The sequence below is a fragment of the Pteropus medius genome, unplaced genomic scaffold (genome assembly GCF_902729225.1).
Source record: "Pteropus medius unplaced genomic scaffold, Ma_sr-lr_union100, whole genome shotgun sequence".
Lineage (NCBI taxonomy): Eukaryota > Metazoa > Chordata > Mammalia > Chiroptera > Pteropodidae > Pteropus > Pteropus medius.
This window is the reverse complement of record NW_024351730.1, coordinates 39,106,840-39,119,768: the sequence shown is the minus strand read 5'-3', so window position 1 is coordinate 39,119,768 and position 12,929 is coordinate 39,106,840. Positions and strand designations below refer to the sequence as shown.

General features: G+C 36.2%; 1 protein-coding gene and 1 pseudogene across 1 annotated transcript in view; both read left to right on the top strand.

Moving 5' to 3' along the window:
• The window catches only part of UNC5C (unc-5 netrin receptor C), a 341,084-nt gene that overhangs the window by 115,829 nt on the left and 212,326 nt on the right, over positions 1-12,929 (top strand). The window lies entirely within an intron of this gene.
• On the top strand, positions 2,053-2,172 carry LOC120588386 (uncharacterized; annotated as a pseudogene).

The window sequence follows — 12,929 nt, the reverse complement described above, 5'->3', positions numbered from 1 at the left end:
AACATCTTAATTTATCAGTAAGTCGTTTTCTTTGGGAGAAGCAGCAGCCAGAGACTCTGTGGTGCTTGGAGGGAGAAGCAGCCTACAAGGAGGAGGAAAGGTGCAGGAAGAACAGGAAGACATCTTTCAGTTGCTTTAACTTTCTGCAAGAACTGATCCCACAGTAAGAAAGTGTACTTTGCGAAATTCCAGAATTCGGAATCATTCTATGAAGTTTGGAGGAGAGGCATTTAAGTCTAATAAAATGAAATACTAGGTTCAACAGAAGATTAAAACTGTTTTGAAGAGTAAAACTAAAAATATAAGTAGACTCATAAAGCATGTAGGTAAATTCGTAGATAAATCATAATTATTTATTTGGAGACTGTCCCTAATCTTTGGCAGTTGATGTTATGGGAGAGAAAACAGGTACTGCTTACCCGAAAATGCCCATTATGTATAGAATTCTCTGCATCAAATTTATAGAACATGCTTGGATTTTAAAAGACTCTCTTTCTCTCTCATGTGCTTTGTATTTCCTGTGTTCATATATAGTTGTTTTAATTGTACTTGATAACAGGTCAGGGGAGAGGAAATAACTGGTGTGGCTATGACAAAACTATAGCTAACCACATTTTTATTTGGACTTGGCACAATGCCAGAGGCATACACTCAGCCCCATGCATGCACATTGGCCTACCCATTCCCTTTGTGCCTGCCCCATTTCCTTCTGCCTTAGCTCTACTTCATGAATAATCACCGTATGAATGATGAAATACATCGAAATGTTATGTCGATTACAGAGACTTTATATGATACTAATTAGCTTAGGAACTGAAGATGCTTGCCTCTTATTTTCTCTAAATTAGTTTTAATCACTCTGAACAACATCCCAAGGAAACATTTTGAAGGAGAATTGCAAAATTGTCATCAAGAGGATGATTTTCCTGCTCACTAAATGTGAAAATCACTATGCAACAAGTGCATGATGTCAAACATTGGGAGTTTATTAATAATGAAAGTAACAGAACATAGGTCAAAAAGCTATGTGTGTAGGGACACACATTTAAAACAAATGATTAAACTTAATGCACGTTCAGGATTTACAGTGCTAATTTATGTAAAAAGATGTATTAAATTTCCACCTGGTAAAATCATTTCCATATACAATTCAATTTTCTGTATGCCATTAGAGCTATAGTTGGTTCATACCACAGAGGTTCTGATGGGGTCATTCAGAAATGTATAACAAAATTTGCTGGAGGAAGAGGAGTATATGGAGATCACTCAACCCTGACTGTGGGTAAGCATGTAGATTGGGTCATTGAACAGACTTATGTTTAATTCTCATTTTCAGCACTTAACCTTGGGCAAGTTCTTTGGCCTCAGTTTCTCACCAGTAAGAGAAGTGTCATAGAACCTACCTCATAGGGCTGTTTAAAGAAGTAAATGAGACACTAGGTTTAATACTCTATAAGTTACTGGAACACAATGTAGAGCTATCCTAGCATTAATCTAATTCTAATATATGCATTCCATACATCTTTATGGAATGTTTACCTTGTGGCAGGACAGGAGCTCTGCTAGGTGCTGGGTCCTTTCTAACAGCTTTACATTGCACACACTGTTAAATACTTACTTCTCCCAGAAGCACAAGCTATTTAATTACACCAGATATTTTATTCTGTTTTCCTGTGACTTGGACATGACATATGGACATTTTGATAAGGATGTCATAGTTTTAAAAGTGAAAGCATATTTCTGTAATACTGATAAAAGCATATTTATAGTGAACTGGTACTAATGGTTCTAACTGCCAGAAAAATCTCATTGATCTTGAATCAAATTCTATCTTTTTTTTTTTTTTAAATTTTCATATATTCATTTTCATTCTATCCCCTAGAGCCAGGGAATCAAGGTAGCACTTACACATGACAGCAGAGAATTCGTGTCATCATATTCACACACTTTTTACCTCATTTTTTCATTTAAATCATTGTCTCCAAGATAGCATCTAGTCATTTGTTCCACCCGGTTCTTAAAGCAAGCATAATTTAAGAATAGACTGAAGAAGTCTACGGCCATGCCACCCTGAACAAGCCCGATCCTGTCTGAGCTCGGAAGCTAAGCAGGGTAGAGGCCTGGTTAGTACTTGAATGGGAGACCACCTAGGAAGACCAGGTGCTGTAGGCACAAAAAATAAAAAAGTAAGGGATTGTAAGCTGACAAGGTCCTTGCAATCTGTGAGGTCAACCAAGGATTGCCTCACCTAAAAAAAAAAAAAAAAAAAAGACTGAAGAGCTAACTTTCCATAAACTTTCTGATTTTTTAGGGAAGGCAGAGTGCACACCACCATTTCAGGTATTTCTTCACTCTAAAAACTCATATATAGCCTGTAATCTTTCAAAACCCTTAGTCTAAGTGCCTACAGAAACACTGACAGATGTTTCCCTTGTCCCTGCTGACAAGCTAGTCTATTCCATAAAATGTGTTTAAAAGTTCTTCCTTACAACGACTTAAATCTTTCTAACTTTCACACACCAGTTTTATTTCTGCCCTCTGGACTTTCACAAATAAATATATTCTAAAGACCCCTTTCTCTCACTTACTTTCTCCTATTTTAATCTTAACCTGCCCACTTCCATCAATGTTTATATATTCTCTGACAAATTTTAAAGTTGGGCGGGTAGGGGAAAAGGGGACATTATTATCTTTAAGTTATTACCAGAGTAATAAAGCAATTTAAAATTTAAAATTTTTAAAGAGTGATTTTCAAAGCACTTGAAGGTGGTCTCAAAGTGAGCATCTCCTTTCAGAATGATAGTTTGGATGCCTTTTAGCACCTGTATTTGCTGAGCATAAGCAATAAGTCCAGCCTATTTATCCCACACTTTCTAATTACTCACTATGGACACTCATCAAGGTTGTTTTGGAAATAAATTCCAATACATGTAATAAGCCTTATTTTTAAAAGTCAGCTTTGCCTCAATGAAAATGGGCATTAAACTCATTAAAATCAGACAATTATTCTTAAGAGTAGTATGTGAATAGTGCCCCGGGACTTGAAAAGTGGCGGGCACATGAGATCCTCAGTAAATATTAACTCATTCAACGAATAATCAGTTCAGCATATTCACTGTTTTTCATTAACTTGCTTTTTTGTTTGTTTGGTTTTTCTTAAAAAACAGTGTTTTGGTAGAAACTTAAGTGTTTTCTATGAATCTTGTGTGCTCCCAGCCCCATCTGAGATTCCATTTCAGAAAGTCAAGTGGGGACTAGGAAGCTAATAGGTTTAACAATTTCAATGATTCCTTTTGCAAGATAATTTGAGGTTCATTGTCCTAATGTATTTGAGAACTTTGAACTATAAAGTTATGACTAAAAGAAGTATATGAGTAATGATAGACTAGGTTAAAACAAATTTTTAGTGGCTAATGGAACTTTTACATGACTAGCATTTAAAAAATCATTTGCTTGATTCTTTTACATTCATGCTTCTCTCACTGTCTTTAAAAATTAAAGAAGTCTGTAACAACAGTCTAGGCTAAAGTATCAAAAAGATAAGAAAATAAAGAAATCCTTAGCTATGGTGGCCAAGGCTCAGATGGATTTATAATCAAGAGAGAGGCTTAAGGCTATATGAATTTAATATGATGAGTAAATATTACTGTACTGATGATTTGGACTTCATTTTATTTCCCACTTGTAAAAGAAAGGTCACAATAATCTCTAAAATTATTTTCTTTATATTTTCATCATAATTATCTAGATCACTTTTTCTCCTTCACTGCACTATATAACCTCCTTGAAGAAAATGTGTTTAAATTCAAACGCATTCTACTGAACCTGAAAAATTACCTTTAAATATTAGGTTGTAAGTTTCTGCCTGCCTGTTTATATCATATGGATAAGGTTAAAGGCATTCATATTCTCGTACAGAGGGATATTTACCTTCTATTATCTTTTACATGTACAAGTATATTTTATTAGAATGGATTGTGGACTAAAGGTTAGAAAAAACTGACATCACAAGTGGTCGTATTCACATGGTTACACAATAAGCTCTACATTCATGTTAAATGCAAAAACAGTTGGGTCTAAGAACTTTAGTTGCTAGGTATTTTCTTTATATTCTACTTTTTGCCACCACATGACAGTAAATTCAGGTAAGTCCTCTCATCATGTAACAGAATGCAGATCTTTGCTGACAGTCTTCATAGCAAAGCCAAATGGGTTCCATACTCAGACAGTGTCTTCAGAAAGTCGTGAGCAATTGTGGATGTGTTGGGAGCACAGAATCAACTTTGCAGACAGAGTAGACCTTTAGATGCTTGCCAGATTTATTTGTTAGGATGATCTTCTACCTTTACATCTTATATGCCCGTGTGTGTGTGTGTGTGTGTGTGTGTGTGTGTGTAAGCTTAGTGCCTTATATGTTAATACCTTTTCCTCTGCAAAGGTATGTTCTGGAAAAAAAAAAAAAAAAGAGGTGGAAACTCCAACAGGAAATTTGAGAGGATCCTAAAGAACTGATAAAAGAATCTCTCCTTTATTTCAGAAATTTAACCTATGAACTGTTTAGTAAATTAATTTAGTGTGCTAATCGAGGTGATATATAGATCTTCTGATGAAAATAAATTGAGATTTGTCTAATGTGCCTCCACTATTTAATAAGGTACAATGGCATTTGACAGTGCATTTGTGTCTGAGAGCAAGTTAGGAATCAGATTTTTCTCTAAAGATAAGGGCTCCATGTCTCTGTAGTTAATTGGACATCTGGACATTTGCAAGGTGTTTGAAGAGCGGTGGGGAGCTATGTAGCCTAATGACTCAGGAATAGGAAATTTATAATCTTCTGTTTTCTTGGCTGTTGCACAGGCTCACAAACAGTTTATGAAGAAAAAATTTTAACTGGGAAAAACATTTTTAATGCAAAAATTATTATTGTTTTAAGAACAAAAATGAGGTGTATTACAGTGCTAGGAAATACTTTCTCCAATCTGTGTAGCTTTAAAACCTTTGTTCCCATCATAGGGAATAACCAGTTGATTATTCTAAAGTATGTTGTCTTTAATAAAGTGGAAAGGCAATAAGACCCTCCACATGAATTTGATATAATCAGAATAATTAGATGTTAGATAGGATATGAATTTGATGAGGTTGATGAATGGCAATTCTGGAAAGTAATGTAGCCCTCTGTGGGAAAATGTTGAAGGCCAGGCTCCAGCATGGGTGGCCCTTGAGAAAGCAGGGCTGAAGAGGTAGGCAGGGAAATATAGGTCATGGCTCTAGTTAGCCTCTCCAGAGATCACATGAAAAAACCCAGTTTGGGTTGTATTAATACTATTATGAGACATATTGGAAGCAGAGGAGACGCTATACAAAAATTGAACAGGATATGCTTCAAGTATATTAAAGAAAGTGATAACTTCAAAAAATCAAGGAAACGTAATACCAGGAGGCTGGAGAGTGACACGGGCATTGGGATGAGTTTGGGGAATTGAGTTTAGTGAAGCGGGTAGATGGATTTACCAGAGGGTCACATGCGATTGATTCTTTCATTCTTCATTTGTCAAGATTTTTTTGTACTGGGGAAAGAGAAGTTGCCCTGTTCACTTTTATTCAGTTTTCATAAATGACAAAAAAAGGGAGAATCTTGGCTAAGTAGATGGAAAGCAAGAGGTAGTGTCAGGGAAAATTATGAAGTTGATAAATATACTTTTATTCTTTACCTTTGTTCCTGCTACAGTCTCACCCTGTTACTATCTGCCCTTTCTCTTACCAGCTAAATCTTGCAGTCTTGTGTGCTCAGTTCTCTCTGTGGACAATGGGAACCTAAAACTTATTCAGAGTCAGGAGTTGGTGACTCTTTGCTAATTCTCACAAAGGTCTTTCCATTTTAATGCTCTCCAAAGAATGAAGCAATAAGTCATTTACAGAATAAATCATGAATGGTAGATAGATTTTCAGACATCAGTCCGTGTTTTTGGTATATGTTTGACTTCCCACTGCTTCTCATCTTACTCCCAATACAGTGACTTTCAATGTACTCTGAATATATTCATTTATCCAACACACATTTGTCAAGCATCTACTAAGATATGCTAGGCACAACTGTTGGTTTTTCAGTTCCTATATGGAGCTTACAGTCCAGAAATGGGGATGGGGGAGGACCTAACATAAGATTATAATGAAGTGTGAGAAAAGAATAGGAGATCCAGTGGGACAGCGGTACCACACGGAATAAGTTCAGGGAAGTCTTCATGGAGAAGATAAAAAGATAATAGTTGAATTTTGTGTAAAGCGATATTAACCTGATGGAGAGAATGGGAAAGGGCACATTTTTGAGAAGGGGAGGAAGTATGTATGAACATAAAGAGGCTTACAACGGCATGCTATATTTGAAGAATTACAAGTCATTTGGCCTCCCTTGAACATGAGATGTTGAGGAAGGGAAGGGTATGGACAAGAGATGAGACTGAAGAAGCTCATGCAGGACCACATGCCAACCTAATTGGCATCTGTATCCTAAAGGCAATGAAGGAATAAATACAAAATTATTCGAATTGTGTTTTAGGAAAAAAAAAAAAGCATTTTTGCAGCACTATGGAGAACTGATAAGAAGAAGTAAGGACAAGAGGCCAGGGGAGGCCCGTTAAGAGGCTCATGCAGTTGTTAGACAAGAAATATAAAGTTCTTAATGATGGCAGTCATAGTGGATACAAGCAGGAGGGGACCAGTCGGAGGGAAAATAATGGCTAGTCTAAGATCCGTGATTACGTTTGCTGAAAGCCATCAGAAAAGCTCCAACTTAATAACCAGCTATATTCTCCTCGACATCACTTAGCCAACTATGAGGATTTAAAATTTACAAATAAAGAGAAAAGACTGAGATCCAATTTAATTGTGACTTTTTCATTTGCCTAATTTCCTTCAGTGTAATACAGGTTCATACTGTGATATGTGAATCAAAATTATATATATATATACTTTTCCTCAAGTATAAAGACTTATGGGTTGATACCAGGGAACCTGATGTTAAACAACTGTGTATATTCATTTTTGAAAGTCAGGAAAATAGTTACTATTTCCTGCAGCAACTTCTAACAGAAACAAAAAAAGTTATACAATGTGCCATAAAACTCAAGGGAATGTATAAAAGTAAACTGCAAGGAAGGGAAACCTAGCTACCTCAAAGAAGATAACTTCCTCTTTAAAATTCTGCCCTGAATGTCCATAATCAAATAGGCTGAGTGACTGACACAGGACCCTCTATAGGCATCCAAGTGTCTTTTCTGCCTCCTAGATCAGAAACATAAATCTTGATTCTCTAATAAAGACATTTAAGGCAGAAAGTTATAATAGTATCCTCAATATCTTAAAGTTAGATGTGTCAAGACATTGGAAGACATCCATCTTCACTGTCCTGGAGATTCTCTCGTTTGTCCCAAGGGGCTGCGGCATGCGTTTTCCTTGAAATTTTCAATAAAAGATAAGAAAATAATTTCTTTTGAATCATCAGCTTTCCCAGCTGAACTCCTGCGAGGTTGACTTGTAGAGACAATTAAACCGAGCATTTGGTCAGTTTACGTGGACATTGTTATTGCAGCATTTGTCCCTTTCCTGACAAATTGCATTATGCCTCTGCCCTCTGCACCATTAGAAGGTCCAGAGGGAACCAGGTGGTGATGAGGAGGGGCTGATCTCGCATTTGTCAACCCTGAGGCAGAGCCAGGCTGAGCTGCGAACTCCCTTTGATTCTTTACACTCAGTAAAGGGAATGGGGGCTGAATTCGGGTGGGACACACATTTGAATGCTGTCCTTTGCTCTGAACAGAAGGCTATCATCTCTTTAGTGTTCAGAGTGAATGTGATGCCCCCAGATTTGTTCAATAATTGCCCTGATTTGTGCCTGAGGCTTGACTTTCTTCTAGCTAAACGTCGTCTCCCTTAACACTCGCCCCCTTTACTAACAAAGTGGCTCTTTCATTTGCTCTGAGCCTAGCAGCATCATCAGCTTGCGCGTCAGCTCTAAGCCTGATTCAGCATCACAGACTTCTCTTTGTGAACATTTCCCTCTCCACCCTCTTTTCTCCCCTCCTTTAGGAGTTGAAAAAATAATGAGGGGTTTTAGTTAATACTGAAACATCTGTTGACTTCTAAAGAAGGTGTAGAGTTTGTAATAATGCACAAAGACAGGTAGCCCCTTGGATGGACTTTGTTGGTCTTCTCTTTTTTATTAAGGAGGCTGTGACCTCGCGTGGCGTGCCATGCATTTGGAGTGGTACCAGGGACAATATAACACAGTGGGTTAGGACAGGTTTTAGAAACATGCAGATGCCTTTAAAAGATGCATCAGTATCTTCTTAGTGTGGCCTAAGATACGGTCCCTAACTCCTCTGAGAATAAGTTGTGACATCTGCAAAAATAGAGGCAATAATATCCACCTCGCCGACAGGGAAGCAAATGCAACACATATGTAAGGTACTAACATATGTGATGTGCTAAATACTCCAAAACCATCGTCAGCAGTAACCATTTTCATTGGCATAGTTGTTTTCCCATTTATACTGTGATCAACTGCTCCCTAAGAGGGTAGAGACAGGAGCCAGCTAGGAGAATGTGTGTGGCATTGTTCCTTCCATGTGAAGTCACAGAGCTGATCAAAGCCCTCCTTTACTCCAGGCCAATCTTAGGTGCACATACAGTGAATAAGAGCAGCACTGCCTCTACTGTCACAGACCACACCTTCCTGTAACAGTGAGGGATGGAGCCAAGTGAACTCCAGAATAAGTCAAGATAAACAGAACACTTGCAAGCATGATGAGTGCTCTGAAGAGAAACAGGGACTGAGACAGAGAACAGTGGGAGGAGCGGGTACCTTACTGAGTTTGGCTGGTCAAGGAGGGCCTCTTTGAGAGCCTGGTGTCAAGTCCCCAACTTTATTCTCCTTCTCAACATCAAAAAATTACCACTTCCATGGAGTAAGTAGTTGTACTTTTAATTTCCATTGATTTAAAAAATATAAAAATATAAAAGGCTGTTGTGAATTCAGTGAAAAATTTTTATGTAAACGTATATTTTATTCATCAGAGTGATATTGAAATATGTTTGAAAAATCTAAATATACGTATTATGTAGGATATGTTATTGATTTTTCTGAATATAGTGCTGGGTTTGCATTTGGACCTGAGCATTTGGGTACTTTAGAATTCGTCTGAGTCCCTTGAGTTGTATGAGCCCAGTAGATTGGGAATCACTGACAGAGTGCAAAAAGGATCGGTGGGGAAGAAAGGAGAGCTGAGCCCTATTTCTTCCTTTTTTAAAAACTAAACAAAGAACAAAGAAGCCACTTAACTTTTTTGAGTCTGTTTTCTCATTATTGGAATGAAGATAATATTTGTCATTAACTTTGTAATGACTATGTGACATTGAACTCATCTGAAAGGAAAGTTATTGCAAAACACTTTGAACTATGTAAAGATACAAATATTACCAATGGCTTGAAATGTGGAATTCTAATAATATGGAATAGAATTAATTGTTTAAAAAAACTAATATGTCAAACTACCTACTTTGCTTGCCCCTTCGTGGACTAGGGGCCTGAGGAACTTGGCTGACATCTGCTGCTTTAGCCTGTGTCCACTAACTAATGTGAATGTGGGTCACATCATAGTCTCAAAAGGGAATAGGGATTATTATCCTCAACCCACTAATCTCTGGGGAGGTTATACCATGTAGGCTATTTAAGTGCTATAGAAGATCACCTTTCCTCCTATTCGAAGTAACTAGAAATGTCTTTCTTTTTTTGTTTTATACGTATTCCTTGCTCCCTTATAAGAAAAGGGAGCTATTGAAAGAGGTAAGATTTTCTTTAGAAATCTTACAGAAGACCAGCAATTCAAAAAGGATTCGTAATATTTTAAGTTGAGAATGAGTCACTCCAAAGGCAAAGCATTAACAGACTGAATGCATTATTATACCTTATAGACAGAGAATTTTAGCCAGACAACAAGAAACATTTTTCTTTTTCACAAGTCTCAAAAACTCCTTGCATCATTTAAAACACGGATTAGAAGAAAATGCATATTTGAGAATATATTCTGTGACAATGAAATATTCTTGCTATATATTTCTGCATTCAACGGTATGAAATACCTGCTTTGAGATATTTACAGAAATTATTTAACAATACATTTAACAGTAAATGTATTTACCTTGATTTGCATATTAATTAAATGTGTAATACATTTTTTTATAAAAGCTAAATATGTGACATTTTAAAAACTTTGTTTTTTACCCAATCCTCTGGAATTCCTGAGCTGACCATTTCAGACTATTTTAAATTGTTTCTTCTGGTTTTACATATTTATTCCTAAATAAGCTATTTATTCTATGATTCTTAACATTTTTAGATGTCTATGATTGACTTTCAACTATTGCAAATTTCAGTTTAGCTCTATTATAACCCCTTTTCCACCATATAGGCTTCCATCCCCTATCTCCCTAATATAGTAGTGCTTTTTGAAAAAATTAGTATTGCTTATAGCTTCATAACTGTGTAAATATCATCATACAAATTTACTTTATTGTACAACTTTTTGTTTTCACTGGTTAACAATTACATATTTGCATCTCTTTCTCCCTCTCTCTCCAATCCCCTCTTCCTCTACTTCTCTCCCTCTCTCTCTATCTCCTTCTCTTTCTCTCCTCAACTTGTCTTTGTTCCCTTCTTGCCTTGGATTTCTAAGTACAATACTAACATTAATGCATCCCCAGATATTTCCAAAATTCTAAAATTCCCAGTGAAGCCTAATACATCATGTAATCTCTTTATTGTCCCCTGGATCCAATCCCATTGGAGCCGTCTGCCCTGTGTCCCAGCTCTAAATCCCTCGGTGCCTCTCCAGGCTTGTTACACAGCTGTCTTCCTGAGACCTCACCTTGTCTCTTGCCCTAAAAATGCCTTCTGCCTCTTTTTTAGATACCCTACCTCTTATAATATCTCACATCTTCTTTTATATGCTTTACTCTCCAGTATTGGTGAAATACACCCTTTAATATTTGTCTAAGAATAGATTAAATGTGAAGTATGAAAAATTAATGTCTTTTGTATATCTTCATTCTCCACAAATAGTTAATTGATACTGTGCTGCATATTGAAATCTAGATAAGGACTTTATTATCTAAAAACCTTAGCTTTTAATAATTCATTATCTTATTTCCATAATTTACTTTTTGACATCCTTCAGGTACTAGTGTCAGCTCTCCTATTCTCTTTGTTCTAGTGTGTTTGTAGTTTTTCTTTTTTTTCATTGTAATAAATAGTTTCAGGAGTGAGGTACAGTTATTTGGGTATAACCAATAAGTTATTCCTCCTTCACGAAACCCCTAAAATATGTCCATTTAACACATTTGTTGTTTGCCATCTATAACTATTGAATTGTTTATATTTTAAAAGCTTTTTAAAAAAATTTTTGAATGGTCATTTAAAAAATAATGAAATTACTGAAAATACAATTTGGAGTAAACGAACTTTTGAACAGTATATAATTTGCTTTTACTTAACATTTTTAAGCATTAAGATTTGAATTTTACTGCCATTTTCCAGAAGCCTATCATTTTATTTCTCAGTGTTTGAGTTGCTTTATAAATTCTACTCAGACATTTAAACATGGAAATAAGGAATAAACTTTGATAATGAAGTAGGGTGGATTAAGGAACTAATAGTGAAAGAAGTCTGTGATTATGACCTGTTTTTGTAAAGTATCATATAAATATGCCACATTCTGATAAATTTAGGCTATCAGTCAAGTCTATCCTAGTTGCATCACATATAAACTATGCCTAAACAAGAATTATCGTATTTTATTTTAGAGAAATGAGATCAGCATTGGCCCTAATGGAATCAAACAATAACTTTTCAGAAGATACCAAGGTCTTCATAAAGCCTGCCACAGTACCTGTAGATCATGGCTTTGTCTCCAAGAAACTTATGCTATATAATGCAGCATATTAACTGAGGGCAGGCAACTTTCTGCCCAACTTAACAATGATACAGAAGAATCCTACAGAAGTAGTCCCACCGATGGGCAGCAGGGCATTGGAAAGCAGGGAAATGGGAACTAGAACTCGTAAATTGTTCATGTGAGGGTGGAGTTAGAATTCAAGATGTTGTGAAAGCAAGTGATCTTAGAATCATACCTTGATGTAGCATGAACACAAAGGTATTTCTGTTTTTCAGTCCCATTAAATTAAAACAAGGGTATCTGGTTTTTGCTAGTGTGCCTGACATCTCATTTCCATTTCTATCAAAGAGAGTTTACCTTAAGGTCCAGGCCTATGGCAAGCAAAAGTACCTAACTAAATGATAAAGCATTGTTTCGTGTTCATTTTATATATTATGATAACATTCTATCGATGGCAATGATATTGGTTTCCATTTACTGTGATGATATATATAGAAATTCCTCTTATAATAAATATGCTTAAGTGAAAACATGAATTGATTTCAATTTTTAAAAATCACAGATAATGGTTTAAGTAGCAAGCAAACATATCAGAAATTGTAAACGTGGAGCACGTGCAGCTGAGGTTTGGGCAACACTGGCACAGGATGAGAAGACAGGTGTGGATGGACTTTGGTTCTGTCTATAGCAAGAGTATGACACAGTCAGGTCATCAACTTTTCCAACTGCTTTTTCTTCATCTAAAATTAATTGTTGAGCTAGATTTCTTAATAAACCTCTCATGTGATTTCAGGGAAATTTTTTTCTGGCACTTGTCATGTGTATAGGTTATTTTGGTTTGATGCAAGTGGAGAGGAGTGAAAAATTATGAAGAAGCTGATGATAACCATTCATAGTATCTCACTGAAAAACAGAGAAATTATAGAACAGACCAACTTTAGTTCATAGCAATTTAGAGCTGGTAGCACCCTTAATGAGCAT